Genomic DNA, 23,566 nt, shown 5'->3' with positions numbered 1-23,566 from the left:
TTTCCCATTTACATATAGGTATAATATTCTATTCATTTTTGAAAACAAAATTCTAACTTTTTAAATATACCTATTGCCTTTGTTATCCTTTCAGTTTCATGTGACCGCGAACCGAAAATATTCCCCCTTCAACATGCAACAAAAGAACCCTATTGGCCAAAACGATTGGTAACTTTCATGCCTTTTTAAAATTTAGATTTTACGAGAGAGCGTAGACTAGAGGGTAAGAAAATTTGCAAACTATGTATATTTCTAAAGCATAATGTATAATCACGAGAATGGAAGGGAAGAAAGTTTTATGTTTTGATCAAGCCGACAGAATATAAATAATTATCAACTTATTGCACGGCGAGGAAATGAAAATACAAGTAAAAAATGCGTCGAAATACGGGGGGACTACGAACAAAATGCTTTATTTTTCATGTTGGCCACGTACATTACGTACTCAAGAAAATTGTAGAATATTGTTCTTCTGCATCAACAGGCTCATATGAAAATAAACTGGTACAAGGCTATATATATATATGTTCCTCTAAAACTAAGCGGCATCTCAGGAGTGTACTTCTTTCATTTTGGAATATTCTTCCTTGTTTACGGGGTAATGAGACTTCCCTGCTCGTCCTATTACGTTGAATTAGTCCGTGTTTTAAGTCATTTTTGTTCATTACATCCTACCCTTTTAAGAAGGCTCCGATCTTTCTTAAATTGAAAAGCAGACCCGGTATCTTTTACGGCTGCAGTAAAAACCGATATACAGTCTTGTATTGTAAGAAGGAAAATAATATGGACCCTTAAATTTTCTCATAACAGAAAGGATATATATCCTGGTTTAATTTTCTTTGATTTAAACACTCCTGACAGAATTAGAATTCTTAATGCCAAGTAGAGGTTGAAGACAGGAAAGGTCTTCGAAATATTTATCTGACGTCACAGGTTCACCAACCTTTCTATATATTAAAAAAGGAGAGGCATTTTCTTCTATGAGTCTTGTGTCTACATCCATTGACAAAATTATCGTTATGAATGTCAATTTTAAAAGAATACACAAAAAAGGAACATGGTCTCATTTTACGCATAAACAATTGTGGAATAACTATATACCCAACAAATACCTTTTATCCTGCAACACCTTGAATACCTTAATAGGAATAAGCACTTCTTGGAAATAATTTTGATTTAAAAAATAAAATGGAACATAAATAGAAAGAGTACAGTGGGCAAAATAACATTTCAGGACAGTGGACATGAGAGCCTGCCACTAAATACGCGAACTTCTAAACTTATGGAAATCTAATTCTGGAGGAGATAAGAGAAAACTTATAAATTATTTTTTTCTTGCATCTTCATAACAAAAAATTGACAATCTATATTCCCTTAAAGATACAAGTGCCAGCTACTTTGATTCCCTTTAGTTTATTACACTTAAAGTGTAGCGCTGGAATAAGGATCATTTCTAGTTTTGTCGATAAATGCTATATTGTTTTTTTTTTTCATTTAATTTTCTATCATTATTTTGATTCATTCAGTTCCAGGTCTCACGATGGGGTGGAAGAGGATAACGATGGGAGAGGGACTACATGTATTTACAGTATATATTTTTATTAATGTGCGTCTTTTATTTTCGTGAACATCATAATGATCATGATGATGAAACCAAAGTAATGCCAATACCTTACTTTTGGTAAAGTGAACAATTTTGTCTCTTTGGGTTTTGTTTCTAGAACGCAATAAATAAACCCCAAAACCCGGATATGCAGGGAAATATATTTCACTAATATCACTTTTTCAACTATTGCTAATAATATTTACTAAGTCCTATATTTCCATTTTGATTTGTCTTTTTTTACACCACTAGGAATGTGGAAGACAATATTGGTATAATTTGAATTAATCGCAAAGCATGACGGTGCAAACCAAATATTGATTAGCTAGAAATCAAGAGATTACACGACACAAACGAGGCAACGGTATTTCCAATCGTAATTACTGGTAATTACCAGCCATGGTTATATATCAAGTTGAAAACTCGGAAAGAAGGCAAATTTGAAGTACTCGGATGGTCGAGACCTTTTTTCTTCTTTCCCATGTGCATTTCCAGGCATACATGTGAATGATTAACTCGCTAGGTTTGATAATTAGAGGCATGATCACCGTAACGGGGTAATTTAGCTTTGATTTGGCTTAAGAGGTGCTGGTGTGGGTATTAAGGTTTTGTTTCTTGATTGCACAGAGCGGTAAGAAATGATCCGAAAATGGAATCGGGACGAGGTAAACTGTTGATGCGAAAAACAGAAATGTGATCACATTGATTCATTATTTGCAAAAAGTGCAAGTGGGTTTAAAACGGGTAAATGTTTAAACTTTTATGTGAATTAAGGTCAGATGCTATTGTTATTTCTTGAATCTTTGACCGTATATAACACCAATTATTACTGCAGATCTTCTTCTTCTTCATAATCATCATCATCATTATCTTCTTCTTCTCCTCCTTCTTCTTCTCCCTCCTCCTTCTACTCTTCTTTATTATTATCATTATCATTATTATTATTATTATTATTTGTTTGGCCTCACCTATGCCTGGGAGGCGAAAAGCGAATGGAATCACTTTAACCCGCAGGTCTTTTCTCTCTTTTCTCCCTTTTAATTTTTTAATTTATTAAAAAAACTTTATCATCCTTTTTTTTCTTTCGCACGTCCTTTCGACACACTTCCATACCAATTTTTTTTTTTTTTTCAACTAATTTATGCAGTTACGAACGTGGTATGCGTATTTGCTTCCAAGTTTTCAATTTAAAGACGTAATTGTATATTTTACCTTTTAGACAAATTTTACATGAAAATGTATCCCCTACATGGCCAAACAAAATAAAATCTGAAGCCGCCCCTGCCCTAGAGCGCAGTACCACCGACCAACCAACCACCCACCGCTCGGCTGTATTTATATTCCAATGTGTTACTCAAACCCAGTACTCAGATTATAATACCTGCGGTGAGAATAATCTCTTTCCTTGGTTTGCAGAAGAGATCTAGCGGTATGGGAGCAATTGTAGGTCTAGTTAAAGTTCAATGTGGCCAACAATACATACTCCATTTGATCCCTCATGACTCATGTGATACAGGGATCAAACATGGAATAAAATCTTCGGTCTTCGCACGAAACAGGTCCAGTATGCCTAATACTGACTTCAGTCACACCGACGATACCAGTTCCGAAGCGATCAACGATATTATCATTGAAAATAACGTAATAGTTTTGATCGATGCGAAATTGGTTGCACCCTTGTGACTAATGTATCAATATGTAATCAATATCTTTTGCTGTAATAGCCACAACTCTATTATGAAAATATATTTTTCTGTTCTTAATCTATGGAGATGCATCATTTCAATGCTAATTCTGAAGATGAAGAGCATGATGAGTGATGTATACGTTCAATTTCATCATGTCTGATAGTTACACCTAACCTCACCCCCCAAAAAGAAAGAAAATAGATATAAAATCATTACATTCTTTTATCTGCTACACCGTTGACACCTTTTGACCAAAAATCAAAGTAAGATCAAACAAGTTTCAGCTGGTAATGGGATGATGAGGTTATTGATAATTATGAACATGAACTTACCTACACAAAATATTGGGTAAAACTGCTCCATGAGGGTAATTATGTGTCCAACCTGCAACATTGGGAAATTTTATCTATCCAGTGTGATGAAAATTTTGCCCATTCTAAAGTAATTGCTAAAGTAATATGCTTCTCGCATTGGGTAAAATATTGCCTCAAATTGGTTGGACACATAACTACCCTCGCGCTGGTTAAAATTTTACCCATTTTTTCTTTTACAGAGTATGAATTATTCATTAAATAGGCCAATTAATTTGTTCGAGATTTTATCCAACAGACGACAGGTTTCACTATTATGAAAACCAACATAAAGTGTTATCTAGCTGCACAATCTAAAAAAATATAAATCTAATTCTCACAAAATTACACATATAACAACAATATTATCATGATTATAGTATATACAAATAAAGGCCCTATTGTTTTTAAACAAAAATGAACTCCGTAATGGACATCTTTTATTGGTTCATGTATTGAAATATTCAACATGGTGAACTAATTAATAATAACAGCGGTCCAATTCAATTAAATTCAATTCAATTTCAGAAGAAGCAACAAAATCAAATAAAACTGACACTCTAGTTTCTATTCTTCATCATCCTTATTTCGGAAATGGGTTTACAGCACTGTGTATCAAAATATTGCAGCTTCTTATGTTGATTCTTGCTCCCGGTCCCGGATATAAATTTAGGTCAGTAAAACAGCAACCCCATCATGCCTATAAACGTACGTATAGAAAAAAAAATCGGGACAAAAAATACTTTATTGGATATGTGATATGGGTAATACAAGAAATAAACAAGCAAATTATAGGTACAAATATGTTCCGCCAACCCTATAACAGTTGTTTATTTCGAGTAGTGGTCAGTTGGAAAGTACGTGGTCATCTCATACGGGGCAGTGAACTTAGTGGTTTTGTTACATATCATATCTGGATGACGTTAATAAGATTCGAATGCCGCAGGCGTCAGATCCGCTGGGCAGTCTACAGTCCACCGCCGGTTTCATAAAATAACTCTTCGTAATATTATGAAGGGTCTGTAATATTTCTTTAGGTTATGAATTGCTGGTGGAAAATATGGCATGAGTCATGCTTAAAGAAAGAATAGCCTGTAGTCCATGGTTTAATATATAGGTAGGGAAGGAGTCATTCGGCGCGTCGCAATTTTCAATAAAGTCTTTATCATGTTTATGGGCAACTAGATCATGTAGATAACTTATACAACGTATATACCGTTGCCATGGTTGGAGGTGGGATGCTATGCTTTATAGACTTACCAGTGGCGTATAACGATAGGGGGGGGGGTGCTTGGTGCGCTTGCGCAACACCCCCCTAAAAATCAACCAAGTAAAAAGAGAAAAGGAAAGAGAGAATGATGAAATATGATATTTTTTCTGAATATTGTGTTAAAATCTCTCTCAAAATTGGATATGTGTAAAGAAAACGTCGAAAAAAAATTATCGCTTCTCTCGCTCGCAAGTTTTTCATTGATTTTGCATGCCGTACGCCATTCTAGCCCCGTCCAAATTTTGGCTCATTACGCCACTGGGACTTGCTGCCTTGGTTTAATATGAAGAATGCGCTTTTCATTGATAGATTTCTTTTTAAAAGTTAAGTTTTAGAAAATAATGTTTTAGAATAAAATTGATAGAAAAAGGGTAGGTATTTGCCAAATATTAAAACACACAAGTATATACCACACACATATTCGCACTGAAATGTAATAACACAGTAAAAACATTTAACATTATCTAGTTACCATAGTTATAAAATCAGATCTCCAGTTCAGCAACAAAGTGATCTCATTAAAAAAAATCATGAGAACTATATTTTTTATGCTTTGGTGAGATACGTCATGAAGGCCTGAGTCTCATGATTGGTTCAAATCTAAAACAAAAAACATAAAAAAACCATAAAAAATACCAACACGCGCTCCATATTTTGTCCATATTTCGTCATATAATTTTTAGTTAATAAGTTCCCTTTCTATTTCAAAATCCATCTTCTAGACAAATATAGCCGACAACAGTATACAAGCAAGGACAAGTATATATCTTACCCATGTTTAACCACTTTATTTGTAACATTTCCATGCATGCTTGGAATCGATGCACTTTTTTATCCGGCACTAATTATTGTTGATTAATTAATGAATCTAATTAGTGAGCTGATTAGTCTAAGAGCGCCGGCGAGCCTGAGCACGTCGGTCTGCAAAATAAATTCATATTCCTAAAGAGGAAAACATCGTAGACGGGATGAACTCATGCATGCATCCATTGATGTTTGCCAACTTTGCCTCCTCCTTCCTCTTTAAAGTTTGTATCTTACAAAAGTTAGTATGAAGTGAAAACACGCAAAAAGGAAATTTAATGAAATATGAAAGTATTGAAACAGATTTTTTTTCATTCATCATTTTATCACTATAATCGAAGTAGCTCGTCATCATCATCATCATCATCATCATTATTATCTACATCACCTTCCTCATTAACTGTTCAATATTTTGGAGTCAGGAACTACATAAAACGAATTGTGATGCACTATAGCAATGCTATGACATGTCATAATAATGATTTAATTTCACGTTGAAAGATTCCCAGCTGTCTACACTTTTTATCATAAAAACGAATTCGAAAGACGTTAAAATAAGGGCTCAGGATAATAACATACTCCAAATACACCCCGAGAAAGTGCGTGAAGCAGACAGCCACTCCCTTTCTACAGAGGAAACATTCGAATACTTAAGCGTAAATGCAAAAATCAATGTAGTTTATCCTTTAATTGAATAAAATCGAATTGATTTCTCTTTCAACAAGCGGAGAATGTGTTGTCATAACTACGCATAAGAAGAGCTCTGTGCGCCAGAGACAAGACAATTCGTTGTGGGATCTTCCTCCCTCTTTCCTCCCTATGTAAGCCTCATCCCCGAAGAAGATGCGCTCCTAAATGACATCATGCTAACTACATTGCACTTTTGATAGCATCTTGGAGTCTGTTATTTACGTTAAAATCCCAAGCTATATTTTTTCTCGCTCTCCTAAAAAGAAGCCGCATTGTCGGCCCCGCTTGAATAATGTTCACTTCATCAACGATGCACGGGGGATGGAGGGATAGTAAAGAAGGGAGGGGTGGAGGGAAAGGGGGTAAGAGGGGCGGAGATGTTAGGAAAGGAGACATGGCGATAGAGGTAAGGTAAGAATGGGAGAGGGGAGAACAAGGAAGGGTGGGAAGAGAATGAAAGATGGGGAGGGGTAGAGGGATTGGTTGAGGGTAAGACAGGAAGAAAGAGAGGTATCAAAAAGGAAACATAATTAAAAAAGTAAATGAGAGAAGGGAGAAAATGCTGTTCCTTAAAAATAATGAAAAATAAAAAGTGAAATTTATCCTATGTGTGTCTGGGACAATATAATAAACGAAAAGAAGAACGAGAAATGAGAGAGTTAAATGGAGAGAGAGATGGAGTGGTGAAGGGAATGAGGGGATGGGGATAAGAAGAACGATGCATGGAGGATTAAGGAGAGAGGGGAGAGAGATAACGTACAATGCACTTTGGCGGCTAGCTTTACGCATTAGTCATTGTACGATACAATTTATCCAGTAGAATAATGAAAGCTGACGTTTTCCATCAGGCTTCGTTTGCAGGACGCTGATTGGCTGGTTATTGGCAATGTAAGCTTCCACCATCCCGCCATTTCTTTATTTTTTATTCATCATTTCTAAACAGTATCCATACCTACAACCTTCACGTTCCCCCCGAAGAATTATTTGATTCCAGATCACACGTCTTTTTAGAAAATAGTATTTCCGAAAAGGTAATCAAAGGGCCCGGATCAACGGAGAATTGAGGAAATAGAAAATGAAACGACCCCTGATATTGGTTTTTGTTTCAGTGATTGTGTTTTTACAAGAAGTAGTTTTAGAGCGTGAAGAATATGTAGAGTGAAGTACTTTTTATTTTCCGTTGATGCCATGTGTACTTTCTAAAACACCACTTTCTACGTTTGGTAATTTTTTGTTTTCTGTATAGCTTTTGCATGCCTTTCTACAGAAGCGATATGCATCTTATACCGTTATATACCAGTTACTATAGTGCTTATTTAAAATATGTCAATGCAAGTTCTTTAAGCAGGGAAAAAGAAAGAAGATATGTATTACAATAATTAAATCAGATTTTAAACAGTAAAATACGATATTTCTCGTCTGTATACTATATCATAATAATATGGTTTTGAATACGAATGAAATATAATTTGGACAAAAAATAATCGCAATTTGTTACTGACACGTTGGCACAGCATGAGTAGGCCTATATATATTATGACAAAATATATTCTTTGCATTGTGTGTAAGAGAAAGAACATTAATCAAACACACTGGATTGCAATATTATACCGTATAATCATGGAGCTAGCTCCACGTACAATCATGCCTCACTTCCGGGAGAACTCGAAGTATCGTATATAGTATACAAAAATGGATCAACATTAATAATTCTATATGCAGTCATGATGTCTTGTGTTTTGTGAAATCAGTCCTGGGGAGCGTTTCATCAATATCTTTGTCCGACAAGATGTCAGATCTGACAACTATCCTTGATTCTGATTGGCTAAGAAGCAGTGTTACTATGGTAACTGTCAGATAAAATGGGAGTTGTCGGACGAAATGTCCGACAACTACTTACATCATGTACATGAAACGCTTCCCAACATTTCTGTCCGACAAGTTGTCGGATCTGACAACTTTCCTTGATTCTGATTGGCTGAAAAGTACTGTTTCTATGGTAACTGTCAGATAAACAGGACATGGATAAATTCCTCTCATGAAACGCTCCATGATCTACTTTTCTATCTCTTCACTTTAGACATGTTAGAAGTATATATGTTTATTTCAACTCTGTAACGTCTGGTTGTAATCACGATGATTCATGATGTTCATTGCATTCTTGAGACTCTTTCGACTCGAGGCAAACATGGCAATGAAGATTGTTAAAATTATGTGACTGAAAAAAGGATGGATTTCCAACAATGCAAAGAGACAAAAAAAATGTTCATCAATTTGAATGTTGTTTGAGAAACACAAATTGAAAAATTCTGAAGTATTTGCAGATCATGACTGTTTTAAATGACTGTCAAGTTTCTATTGAGAGACCACTTTTCATAATGAACACCACTGGAATTCGATTCATTACGTTATCACTGATTTGGGTCAATATTGATTCGTAAATAGATACTTTGATGTAGTCATGATCATTACATTCAGTTTTTGTATGAGTATGCGTGAACCATCGAAAGAGGTTTTTTTAAACTGATTTCATTTGATAGAAAGTTCTCTTCTTTGTGACTATCTTTTTTTCTCACTTAATAAATTGTAGGTGCAATTATGGCGATGAACGGGGGTCTACCATGGGTGAAAATCTGTCCCCAAAGGTAGGGGGGGGGGGACCAGGGCCTGGAAATTTGACAAGCAAAAAAAAAAGGTTATCACCAAAAATGTAAGGTCATTTTAACCCAAACAAATTTTGACAAGCAAAAAAAAAGGTTTTAACCAAAGATGTAAGGTCATTTAGTCCAAAATACATGTATTGTGAAATGGGGTATCTTTCTCCATCATAAAAGGCCAAAAATAGTAGAGGGACATTGGATGTTGTGTCCCCCTACTATTTTTGGTAGGGGGGCACTTCCCCCCTGCCCCACCACCTGGGATTTCCGCCCATGGGTTCTATCACGACGCCGGTGACAATGGCGTGACAACTTTTTACTTTCAGTGATATAACAGGGTGTTATAACTTTCAAGACTCATACATTTATTTCCAATACTATTTTTGTATTTACTCTGTGAAATATAATTTCATCTTGACCCCTTCAAGATCAAGTCTAACTCAACAAAAATTTCGATTTTAATGAGTGGAAATCTATTCATGCATATGAATAAACGTATATTCACGTCACACTTGGAGCACAATAATTTACAGACGTACTCCTGGTGTAAGCTGACATTTGGTTGAGAACCCCCCCCCCAAAAAAAGGGTTAAAATGTTTTTCAAAGTTTGTTCTTTCTTCTCATTTCCACATCTTCTCAGGCTTATCCTTTTTTGTTTTAAAGAATCGTTGGGGTGATCACCTCGCCCCACCTCTGCATGATAATTTAAAAAAAAGAAATACTGACTGTCCTGATTGCGATGCCAGATTATTCAGATACCATACATTTTCAATATTCAAATGGGGATTTGGGGGCACTCCCCCTCAATATTTCACGATCAATTAAAAAAAAGAGAAAAGGGCAGAGAGAAGGGTGGGATTATTTGCTGAATATTATGTCAAGATTTATCACATAATTGGATTTCGCTCGCTCGCAAATTCTTTATAGAAATTTTGCCCGACATGCCATAATTTATCAGCCCCTCAAAACTTTATGCTCATTCCGCCACTGTTCTAAGTAATCACATTAAATACATTTTATACAAATACACACACAGTAAGATTTCATTCAAGTTTGTGCATTCCATAAACAATGATAAAGGTACCACTGCACTCCTATCCACAGTATAATATTCGAACCCAATCCGCTTCTCCAAGAAACCGAAGCGGATGGGGGATCGGTTAAAGAGGGGCGGATTGTCGGGGCTAATCAAGTCATCTTTAACCCAATTAGCCGGCAGTTTTGGAATTCAAATCATCGTCGGGTCGGATATTATGTCGGTTAAAACGAGTAATCCAGCACGCCCTGAAGCCGTATGAAAGGGCATGTTCGAGAGAGTTGCAATCGTGGCGCAGTCACATCAAGAAAACCGATTTCAGACCGATCAAAGCTATTACGTTATTTCTTAATGGCTTACCATTGGTTGGTTTGGGTCGGTTATCTTAGTGTGACTGATGCATCATGGGATGGTCCACTGCTGGAAAAAGTACAGCGTTCTGCGCTCATGATGCGCTCTGCAAGCAACTTAATGACAAATACAGACACATCAACAACCGTATAATGTATTATGCACGCATCGTCGTTGCAGGATGCTTTTTATATACCAATACCGTCATGTTAGTCATTGTGGATGTTGTTTTAATGATTTATGTAATTTTACTGCCAACAAAGGGACCTGAATGAGCTCATGAGTTTTTTTTGGTACTAAAGCGAAAATAAATGATTCAAATCAAAATCAAGGTTAAGTTGTCTATTATAATTCTCCCACCATGTCTATATCAGTATATAGTATTCAGTTATTGGTTTCAGTCTTTCAGGAGAGCGTTTCATCAACACTTTTGTCCGACAAGTTGTCTGAACTGACAACTTTCCTTGATTTTTTTTATTGGCTGAGAGGCACTGTTACTATGGTAACTATCGGATGAAATGGGACTTGTCGGATAACACGTTAGATAACTCCTTACATGAAACTCTCCCCAGAAGTATGGTCTAACTTATTAGTATTTCCACACAAATATACATTGAGTATATGGTCTGTGCATTTAATTTGAATTGTAATTGCTACAAAACATTTTGAAATGAAGGAAATTCCCGCCTAAAAACTGCTTTATTGAAAGAGTTAAGGAGCGGCTGGGCCCATGACGAGGTTGAAAGGGAAGCCCCTTTCAGAACTCAAATACTTACCGCCAATTTTTGTGAAGGAACAGGCGCGGATCCAGGAGGGGGCCGAGCCGGCCCCGCCCCCCCCCCCTTATTTTTTGACAACCTACAGAAAAAAGTGTACTTTATCTTGATAGAAACTACGAAAAACAGAAAGAAAAGTAAGAAAGAGTTATTATACACATGATGTGTAATTTACAGCCTCGTAGCGGCCGGCCCGACCCCGAAAGGAAACAAGAGAAAGGTGAGGGGAAGAATTGGAAAATAGACTTTATATAGACTATATATAAGAATTTTCGCTCGCGCTTCGCGCTCGCATTGTCTGTGTAATGAATCCCATGCAAAAGGATTAAATGACACTTCATATATCCAGTTCTGAAATCAATTTGCACACAATATTTTAGCTCGCACATCAAGCTTTCATTATTTTGTTTGATTTACACAAATTGTTATATCAAAATTTTCAGCTCGTGCTGCGCGCTCGCATTGTTTGACTTATGAGATACTTCTCTTTGTAAATTCTTTCCCAAATTTGTCAAAATGCTCCTTTATCATGTCAGTATATAAAAAAAATAAGCTCGTGCTTTGCGCTCGCATTTAATGGTTTGAGACACACAGCTTGTTCTTTATTTAAATAAAAATGCGCTTAGACTGTTCAGTTTTCAGGTCGGAATATCAAAAATTTTGAGCTCGCGCTTCGCACTCTCATTATTTAATTGGTGATACTTGTATCCTCTTCATTAATCACTAAAAGCAGTCCTAATTGAGTCCCTTTTCACGTTACTATAATAAAATTTCGGCTCGCGCTTCGCGCTCGCATTGTTAGTTGGATACTTATCTTTGTTCATGATTATAAAAACTGCTCAGAATCTTCAGTTCTAAGGACATAAAATGTAAAAGAATTTTAGCTCGCGCTTCGCGCTCGCATTATATATTACGACCACATGAGATACCCTATCTTGTTTATAACAATAAAAACTAACATATACTTAAAATTTCAGTCTCTATATAGTTAGGACTACCCCCTGAAAAACCCACAAAAAAACAGATTATAGCGGCCAATCAAGAAAAAAAATTGATGAAAATATTTTTCGGCCCCCCCCCCCATTGGCGAAAGCTGGATCCGCCCCTGAGGAATCCACATTCATACACGAACTGTCATCTTAGTTATTGCGCGCTCCATAATTCTTGTTACACCACAAATCGAAACGTGGAGTTAACGCAAAATCGTATATACGAGTGGTAAGGCTGAAATTAAAGAAATTTGAAAATAATAAATAATCAGAGCAATAATGATTCATGCTAATTAATGAATTTCCAAGGAAAATACAATCAATACAGTTCAAAACTAGGAAATTAATACAATCAATGCCCCCCCTAAAAAAAACATGAAAACAAAATATGGTCAGCCATATTGGCTTATAGTTAAAGTGTTATTTCCAGAATTTTCTCATGAGTGGATATTGTTAACCCTCAATACATCCACATAGGGTTATATTATTTTGATTGTGAAAAAATAAAGCCATAAAAATAACCATTTATTGAAAACGTATCATTACAATATTATGAATCGGTCTATTTGGCTTATGGGCAATAACCGGTCCAATCTGATGGTATAACAATGCACAGTGGAAATATGAATTAAAAATAGAATAGTTCCTCAGAGCAATAAGATATTATCACAAATATCTTTACAACAAGGGTTGGTGGTTTCCATACTCATGATATTGGGACTGGACAAAATTGCGTACTGTTTGGAGTGGCAGTAATTGGCAACATGAAAATGAATGCCTGCCTCGGTGATTCTTTGGAGAAAATCTTTTGAAAACGGGATCTACATTGTAGGGGGTCGTGAGAAAGAAAATTGAAATTCATGTATTTGGTTGGATGCTTATTTCATTTACATTATGATTTTATATTGAAATTGAAACTGAACTCTAAAACCATAATAATGACAAGATTAGGTCAATCCTGTTTCATTATCAATATTTCCCCTCATCCTCCTCCTCATCATCAACACCACAACCACCACCACCACCTTCATCATCATCATCATTATCACCATCAATATCATCTACATCATCATCATCATCTACATCATCATCATCTACATCATCATCATCATCATCAATATCATCATCATCTACATCATAATCATCATCATCGTCATCATCATCATCATCATCATCTACATCATCATCATCATCATCATCATCTTTGGCATGAAACAACAATCGCAGTAAGTTTTCCTCCATGTCAGAAGTAAGAAACATACATCATTCCATTCTAGTTTTTTCAATTAATTGATTAATATCATAATTGAGCATTGGCTGCAGCATCCTCATTTATATATCAACAATAACATCAAAGAAAAAGGCATTTACATACTACTTTAATCAACAAATGTCATTATTATAATGCCTCTAGTGATAAACAAACAAAATGATTTTTAAAAGTATTATAGATTATTTACAAAACATATCGAACAGTATTTAACTCTTCATCGACAGTTACCATGGCAACATCAGCGTTCTACCCTTCCGAAGCTCCTACGATGTATCAGGAACGACGCAAACACTGGCACTCGATCGAAACCTTCAATAGAGAAAACTCTTGCCTCCAAGAGATGGTGATGTATTCAACAGCTATCCCATGACTCTTATAAATGACAGATAATCCATACTACATCACCCTAAGAAGATACCAGTCAGATCAGCTCCTCTCCCAGCTGTACACGAGAGAGGAGCCAGCCGCAGACCACAAGGGAGGATGGGGGAGGATTCCTATCCTATCATTTTTCGAGTCAGAAATATGATATACAAAATATCCGTCAGATTTTATTGTCAATGTCAAGCATTTTTTACATGAGGACGCAAGGGATAATAAAAACCCTCTCCTCAATGTCTTTTCTTATTAGTCTCCTTCACGCAATTTTGCTATCGATTTTCTGTTAGAAGTTCATATTACATCTTCAGTAGACGAACATTGTAGATAAGTTGGGAGAGAACGGTGAATATGAAAGTAAAATGGATGGAGTGGTGTATATGAAGAAGAGAGAGAGAGGCAGATAGTATAGAAAGATAGAGATGGAGGGGAGGGGGAAAAGAGGGAGAGAGAGAGGGGGAATATTTGTGATAGATAGAGAGAAGAATGAAGAATAGAGGGATAGAGATTTAGGGGGAGTGTTGTGAGAAAGCATTTGAAAATAAATGCGATCGATCGATGCGTTTTTCAAAGGGCAAAGTAATTATGCTTTATTTCATTATAACTGGAAAAATGTTATTTTCTCAAGATCAAAAGTTTAAAAAATTGCGTTAAACTGATAAGAAGAAAGTTTGACAAGTTCACCATATGGGATGTAATAAATTTAGCGAATTGGTGAATAACTCTGTAATGGTCTTGATAGGGAATGATCACGTACTTTGTATTTGAAATTAAATGTGGCGATCTACAGGCTTTATTGCGGTTATTACTTGAATTAGATAATACACAAACAAAACGGATCGTGGAATAAATAATACATTTTATTTTGCCCTGCTATGCTAAATGATACTAATGACATCATTATCATCCCCTCGCTCCCTCGGGGTCAAAGGAATATCCTATTGATGGTATCTAATAACAGATAGAATTGCTGCAAATTACCTCTCCTAAACACCCATTCAAACACTCTACATTCACGATCTTTTCCCATTCCGAACTGCTGTTTGTGAGAGAGTCAAGTAAAAAAAAAAATTCCCGCCAAGCCTGAGGGAAATTACAAGAAATTACCAGACAATCTACAAAAACTAATTTTTCTTTCAGGTGCTGTTTGCAGACATGTCATTTTGAGCTGGATATATTATCGTTCTCCAAATCACACATATTACTTTATCAATAAGGCTACTGTTATGCCATGGATAATTGAACAGGAGAGTAATAAAGAATAATAATAATAATCGGAAGGGAATGTAATTTTGCTTTTGGCGATGAATTTATTGTCGAATAAAAACATAAATAAACTTGGAGTTGAGGAGGGCAACGCTCTTAAGCATTCTGGGCAACTTTGCACTTTAAGTTTAAAATAACGCCATCGAACCTCTGGAAATATTAACACCATTATGTTTTGAAGTGTTCTTATCGAATTTAGTCACTAAGATCCATGTTTTGTTATAATTGAGTGGTTTTGTGCCTATACACTGTAAAAACTGCAGTGGTGTTAAAACTGACACCAGTTGGTATTAATAGAGGACCACACCCTGAGGTGTTAAAATTACACCCTAGAGATTGAACATAACACCAAAGAGTGTAAATGTAACAACCAAAGGTGTTGTAATAACACCTATGGGTGTAAAACAACTGGTGTGGTCCTCTATGTACACCGGTTAACACCACAGTTTTTGCTGTGTACGCCCGTGAAAATATTGAAAAATACCATACCCCGAGACAAAGAATCATTTATCATGGTCATGATGAATATTATATCAAATTACAAGGTACACAGTTCAAATTCCAAAGTGTTAATTAGTGTGTTGGTTTGATAATTGTTCTAATCGTCTTTGCACTGTGAGTAACAAATGGCCCGCTGATATAACGAGAGTGTTTATTTAGTAATTCCACGTACTTGTCGGCTTCTTTGTTGCCCCGCTGTATATTTTCATTCTTTTAAACAAAAATATGTTGATTTTTTAAGCTCTTATTATTGCATAGAAATCGTATATACCTACATGCATGATAATGCATCACATATCTGACAAAACTCATGATTTTCATTGAAAAACATTGTGATATGCGGCAAGAGTCAGCCCCAGCTTTTTTTATTTTTATAAATGTGTACCAAAAAGTTAAAAGTGATGGTCACCCCCCCAAAAAAAAAAAAATAAAATAAAATAAGTAAAACAATTCCGGCCCCTGATGGTTGTAATCTCATGTTCATACAGCATTATACATTTTATTAAATAAAAATCTTATTTGCTTTAAAATGAGAGGGGTTTAATAATCTCAAAAAGAAGATGGACATCTAAAAAAAATATTACTAAAATCAAGAAATATAAATGTAAGTAAAAGTGTTAGGGGTCACATGGTAGAAAATATCAATTACTAACAACGGAAATTGTAACCCCATGCATGCAATAAACTGTGATTTCTGAAGTCATTCCTTTATCATATCAGATCATTTCTGGTTCTAGAAACTGCGATAGGTGAAATGATATTTATAAAGAAAGAAAGACTGCACACTTGCAAGTATATACAGGAGGTCGAAACAGTGGAAGAAACAATAAAAAAAGAAACATTATTTTGGGTCATTTTAGTTAGTCGAATTACAGAGGATATGTGATATTGATCTGTGAAAAAGGGTATGTAAAATTTTTAACTTATTCTCCTTTTCAACTTCATGCAATTGTTTTAAATCACTCTTTGTAACGAGATAACGACAAAGTGGAATAACCTTTCAGAGTTTTTCTCAACTTCCCTCTTCCCTTTAACCCCATCTGTGAAAAGAGCTTTATCAAAGTCTAGCTGATAGCTTCCAGTGCGATTATCCAAAAGTACAGAAATATCTCCTTAGGAATAGATACATGCATCTTTCCTGTAAATAGAAAGCCCCCCTATAGCAAGAATTAGAATAGATATGCCCTGTCTGATTTAATTTAGACGCAAATCAAGTAAGAGGTTTTGTTTATTCCGCATGGCGAATGACATTCCACCAGTGAATTCTCGAATTGTGGTGCACCAAAGGGCAACGGAAAATATCGTCGTCGCATTTATATCCGATCGAAAATAGAATCATGTATACATGTTCTTTGAAATGTATAAGCAATAGTGAATTATTTGGATGTTGCATTATTTGCGTTCTAATAAAACTAAAAGAAAGATTTGTTCTGGAAGTGAACAGCAAGAAATGAATCAGAAACAGAACAAACATCAGTTATGTGTTTTTTTCATTCTAAATCATTCTTACTGTTCAGATCATAATGAATTCTAGAATTTGTGATTTTATTTTATAATGTAAAGACCTACACGTTCTTCTAGCACCCCAATATCTTTCTTTTACTGAAAGAAAAATGAAAGGGGCAAATATGAATGCACATATCGGTATTCCGATAGCTGACTAGGGAGTCATTATACTATCCCACTTTCATCTTATTTTACGAACAGCCTCAAGAATTGGTCTTGAATAAATCAAATACCTTTTCCCGCCAAATGTTTCTTCGCAGACGACACACAAAAAAAAAGAGAAATGACGATGTGGGCTCGTTATCTTCAGTAAAGTTCACATGGGAGTCGTACAGTTGGATTCGTGGTTCACCAAAGCGAAGTTTCTGTCAATTTACACTTCATTCACTCACGACATTCACCAACAGTATGTTGCTTATCATTTTATTAAATATCTTTATTATTTACTGTCTCTCTCTTCTTCTCCATGCATGAATGGAGTTTTAGGATTGCAGCTTCCCGCTCCGTCAAAAAGATTAAATAAATATGAATAAAAATGAGTAGATAAATGAATGAATAAATAAAATAAACAATAGATAAATGAATGAATAAATAAAAAATAAATAAATAAATAAGATACATGTTAATGAATTAAGATGGAATAAATGTAACAAGACAATTTTTAAAAGGAATCAAAACATTACCTTTTCATCATTGAATTGAATTCATCATCAAAATGACATCCGAATTTCCTTTAACGTCTGTATTTATTAATTTTGGTCATGACAAAATGCTTAAATAGATGTGATGTCTACTCGCAAGTTGCTAAATTCTGACCACCTTCTTATCCACTCTGTCTCTGATCGTAGTTCAACCATGTAGGTCCATGGTTCAACACATTAATGTGCAATTTTAATACGCGGGAGTTTTGTGTGAACATATCCATTATCTCCACCCTCCACGCGAGGAAACCTGATGTTTTTACGATGGCAACATGATCGGATAGAGACCCACTGTAGATCCATAAAACATGCTAACATATGCCGTGAGATGGGTGCGGGGGAGCTTCCTAAAAACATACTACTCACATTAGCAACATTTTCAAGGGTACCATCGCGGGCGGCACCTACAAAGAAAAACAACCGAATCAAAATGAAGATGTGGATGATTTCAAAGATGACGAAATAAACATTTCCTCATCGGAGATGAGAGATGGAGAGAGGGAAAGATGGAGCCTAAGGATGGAGCTCTCCGCAGATATAACAAGTGTTGACAAACCTTTGGAATTGATAATCATTTGTTTATTTCTAATGTTTCTGAATCTGAGTTCTGTTTTAGTAATTATGGTAAAAAGTTAAATATAAATACGATTATTCAATGTTTTCTGATTATTTAAATCATGCAGTGAAAGAGGAAAATGGATACACTCAATTAAACACTACTATAAGTAATGTACTCGTATTCATAAACAATATTGGGCTTGCATATTCTAATCAGATCTTGAATAGGCCTTTATTCTATTTACTTAATAAGAAAAGCGAGCGAGCAAAGCGACACATATTTGATTTGATTTGATTTGATTTTATTGTTTACTTCTGCAATTACATCATTCGTATATAATACATTTTCCATAACATAACAAACATAGTATATTGAGAACTTTTTTGGCATGAATCATAACTAAATGTACTAAAATTATCATTACAAACAAAAACTGATCTCATACCAAATTAGTTAACATTTACAATTTGCAGGAGAAGGATTGTCATCATAAGCAGATTGCTTGAAAAAATGACAACCCCAGGTTAGAACTCATTGATTAATATAATACATTAATACAGCAGAATCGATAAACAGTTCATTTCATGAAAAACAGCAGTAATGTAATTTGAGCAATGAAGATGGAGATGATAAGGATGAAGATGATGGTGAAATGGTGAAGATGAAGGCGATGGAGAGGATGATGGTGATGATGCTTTAATGATGACACATCGACACAGAAATTTTACTTCAAATATTCTGATATCAACATAGATTTAACGTTTGCCTTAAATGAGTATAGAGTTCCACAAATCAGGACCATGGTGTCTTATGGATCTCTGCGCAATAAGCAATTTGGGGTTGATTAAATGGAAATTAGAAGAGTTCCGCGTAGGGTATGAATGGATAGATGTGTTCATAGTATAAAAATTGTGAAATGAAGGTGGGAGCATGTTATTTACGTATTTGAACATAAGCAGTAAGCTTTGAAATGAGTTTATGTCAAAAATAGTTAGAGTCTTTAGTTTATGGAATAATGGATTTGTGTGTGATAAATATTGCGAATTAGTACAAATTCGAATTGCTTTTTTCTGTAATAAGTATATTATATTAATTTTAGTTTTTGCACACGTTGCCCAAACTATATTGCAGTACGATATATACGGCAATATTAATGAATTGTATAGTAGAACGAGTGTAGTATGGGGAATTATGTTTTTCATTTTGTAAAGTACACCTACGTTTCTGGAGATGTTAGTAGTTATACAACGTATATGTTCATTCCAATTTAAATGTTCATCTATTGTGACACCTAAAAACTTTGTTTCTTTTTTCCTTTTGAGTGGAATATTATCTATGCTTATGTCGTATGGAAACTCAGTAATATGTGAACTTGTATGCGTAAAATACATAAAGTTAGTTTTGTCTATATTAAGTGAGAGCCTATTACATTTAAACCATAAAGATAGTTTAGGTAATTCACGATTAAATGTATCTACTAAAGTTTCTAAACTAGTGTTTGAACAAAAAATGTTTGTGTCATCGGCAAATAATACAAATGATAATAAAGGCGTTACAGTAGTCAAATCATTAATATATATAAGGAAAAGTAAGGGGCCAAGGATCGATCCTTGTTGCATTATAATTCATATCGCGATCTGGTGTACAGTACTTCTGGTGGATTTTGTAAATTTTAATCATGAAAACACTGCGTTATAACAGGGAAAAAACAGAGTAAGTTAACACAAATCCACCTAGGGCGTGTGGACGAATATAACAGGACAACAACATGACTTTAATTGGACATTAAGGGTTTCCTGCTTGAATGCGTACATATTACGCTAGACCTGGTATGAACATGACTCTGACTTCGACTTTGGAAAGGTCTTGTCAAATTGCTTATCCTGTTCATGTAATCAGGGCTGAGGTACGGCTCGGTGCATCCTAAGAAGTTTGCCGCCAACGAAAAAAATGATTCGATAGTCAGTCCAGTTAACCGATAGCCGATCGATTTTAAAGATAGTTCACTGGTAAACAGGGCTGTAAAAGAAAGAGGCCATATTGCTTGTTTTCATTCCACCATAAAGTCCTTTATATAATTTAATCAGTACCCTATTTTCAAATGATCGTTGCTTTGATTCCATTCTCATTTGATTTATTTACATAATATGAAACGTAATCAAAACAATCAATACAAGATACAATGAAAACATTGATATTAGCAAACAATCATTACTGAAAATCATTGTACAATAGGCTATATTTCAGAAACATGTCATGTTTGGTATGGAGGATTTATTCCTTATACAAGAAAGGATATTATTTCACTTATCTTTCCAGTTCCATGCCACTCGCTGGGGGGGGGGGGAGGGGTGCAATTCTTAAAAATTTGTTACTGCCTAGCCCTAGGCCTGGGGAGCGTTTCATGAAAGGACTTGTCAGACGTTTTATCCGACAAGTCCTATGTTATCCGACATTTACTATAGTAACAGTGCTTCTCAACCAATCAGAATCCAGGAAAGTTGTCAGATCTGACAACTTGTCGGACGAAAATATTGATGAAACGCCCCCCAGTATTCATGTTTTATCAATCCTTTTACTGTGTTTTTCATGACGGTTCCTTAAATGTATGAACTATTTTATTTTTGACATGTTCAAGTCTTGGAAGATATTTCTGTTCTTCAAAATATTATTTTGCGCTCGTTCGATTCACTCCCTCGTCCAAACTACTCGTCATGCCACTGCTGCAGATGCAATACCCATACCTCCGCCGTGTATTGTTATCATTACGAGGAAGTCTGAAGGAGAGTCGTGCATTGAAACAAGTGGGTTGCTTTCCAAAGAAAGCAAACAAAAAATTCCTCCATTTTACGAGGAATAGACTGGTAGGTCGTTGGACACATCAGCGGTGATAAAGACTCATATATTGACATATAATAGCCAATGATTTATTACTCCATCCAATTACTACCTGACTTTTATTTTCCCGGTGTTTTATATTCAGATGTCGAGGTATAAACCAGAAGTGAATCCAGAATAGAATAGTAGTCCATGAGGATTTTAAATGAAAGCCATAGAAAAGAAACTCAGTTGGTCTACTCCCTAAACTCATAATACCAATACTTCAGAGACTGTTTTTTTTTTTTTTAGCTCAGTTTATAAGTTTCCAATATAAAGGGACTTATGAAGATAGTGGCATTTTACTTATTGATTTTTGTCCACAGCGAGCTAAATGAGCATTCCCTTTTTTTCTCCAAGGCATGATAAATGCATGCAGGAATTTATTCAGATGTAAACTTTGGAAAAAATTGTTTCCCCTTTTACCATTAGGCCTGTACTGATGGCAATATTCAAGATGGGCTATTAAAATTAGATAAACCTATAACAATTGTTAAGCCCCCCCCCAAAAAAAAATAAAGAAAGACAGAAAGAAGGAAGGAATAAAAGAAAGAAAGAAAGAAAGAAAGACAGAAAGAAGGAAGGAATAAAAGAAAGAAAGAAAGAAAGGGGAATGAAAGCAGGAAGCCGTTTTTTGAACTAAGTTGCTTTTACGACTTAAGTGAAAGATCGTACTTTGTTCCGTTGCATGCTTAACTTGTTACCAAGTAATTTTGTTTGCAATAAACCATAATAACTACAAACACGTGAATGAACCCTTGGAGAAATAACTAAAAAAGAGAGACAAACCATTAATATTTTAATCAGATAATATAAATTCTAGTGAGCGCAGTCGGGGTCATTAGGACGTCTTTGTTCTTCCATTCATGGGGTAATGCAAACCGTTTTCATGGTCAATTCATGGTTAGTTTATGATGTACAAATACGGTTTACGCCTTCCACGTGTTGTTTCAGTGTCCAGGGGTCCTGTCCGATGCTCAGATGCCGCTACCCCTCCCCCCCTCTAAAAAGAAGGGGAGAAGAAGGAATGGCGTGTTAAAAAATAAAATCAAGGTGAAAGGTCAAACGTGGACGGACGATTATTGAACAGGGTAATGATATAAGAACTACCCCTTTCATTTGTTCAAAGTGGATGAGGAGTGAAGAGAAGGGGAGGGGTCTGAACGGTTCTATGACATTTGCTCTGGCGACAATTGCTCCGGCGATAATTGCTCCGATGGAAAATATGCACGGTAAGTCAAACATAAATCCTAACCTCCAAACTTGAATAAACCATCATCATTATCATTACATCATTCTGAACCAAAAACTCCAACAAAAATGTCGTATCGCTGATTGGGTTGACCTTGAATTGAAACTTTGATTCTGTTTAGAACAAATTGATGTCGTGGTAATGTACTGGATTGAAATGCCACACATTTCAATTCAGTTTTGGCGAATAACCCATGAAATTTTTAGAATTTGGGAGATGATCGAGCTCTCATTCCACAGGCTCAGACCGTTGAATGGAGAGCGACCTTGATTTGTTTCAGCATGTTCACTGTCTACAAGCAAATACAGTTGTACAATGCATGGTCAAATGTTTGCAAATAAGTAGTGATCGTAGCGTTTGTTTTTTGGCCATAAAATTATCAAGGCTGCCATTGGCGGCGGAAGGCAAAATTTTAGGAGGGGACAACCAAAAAAATTTTGACAAGCAAAAAAAAAAAAAAGGTTCTCAACCATAAAATTTTAGGGGGACGTAGGAAAATAAATTGACAAGCAAAAAAAAAAAAGGTCATCAACAACAAATTTAGGGGGGGGGGGACCGTCCCCCCCTCCTCAAATTTAGGGGCCCCCGTCCCCCCCCCCCCCGCTTCCGCCGCCTATATAAGGCTGCACATTGCTCAAGTAAATAAATGGATGTTCACAACAGCGTAATGAGCCAAGATAATTTGACAGGGCAGAACATAGTGACCGTGGTGTATGAGGTAACATTTAAGAAACGTCGCGAGCGAGCAAAAATATTAATCTGTTTGAAGTAAAAATCCATTTTGCGATAGATTTTGACATGATAATCAGGAAATGAAATCATAATGAACCATTACAACTTTTTTTTGCTCTTTTTTCTCCCTCATGTACATGTATCTCCAAACTTCATTTTAGTTCCCCCGTTGATGCTCTCTATAGAGGGCGATATTTCACAGAGAGGAAAATAGAATATAGTGGAAACAGGGGCCGATTGCACGAAAGGGTCTTTCCAAGGACCGTCTTTCGTATCGCCCATCTTTTATGATGCGCTGTATGCGGG

The sequence above is a fragment of the Lytechinus variegatus genome, chromosome 4, assembly GCF_018143015.1.
Source record: "Lytechinus variegatus isolate NC3 chromosome 4, Lvar_3.0, whole genome shotgun sequence".
NCBI lineage: Eukaryota > Metazoa > Echinodermata > Echinoidea > Temnopleuroida > Toxopneustidae > Lytechinus > Lytechinus variegatus.
The sequence above is the reverse complement of the archived record's forward strand: the minus strand, read 5'-3'. Positions refer to the sequence as shown.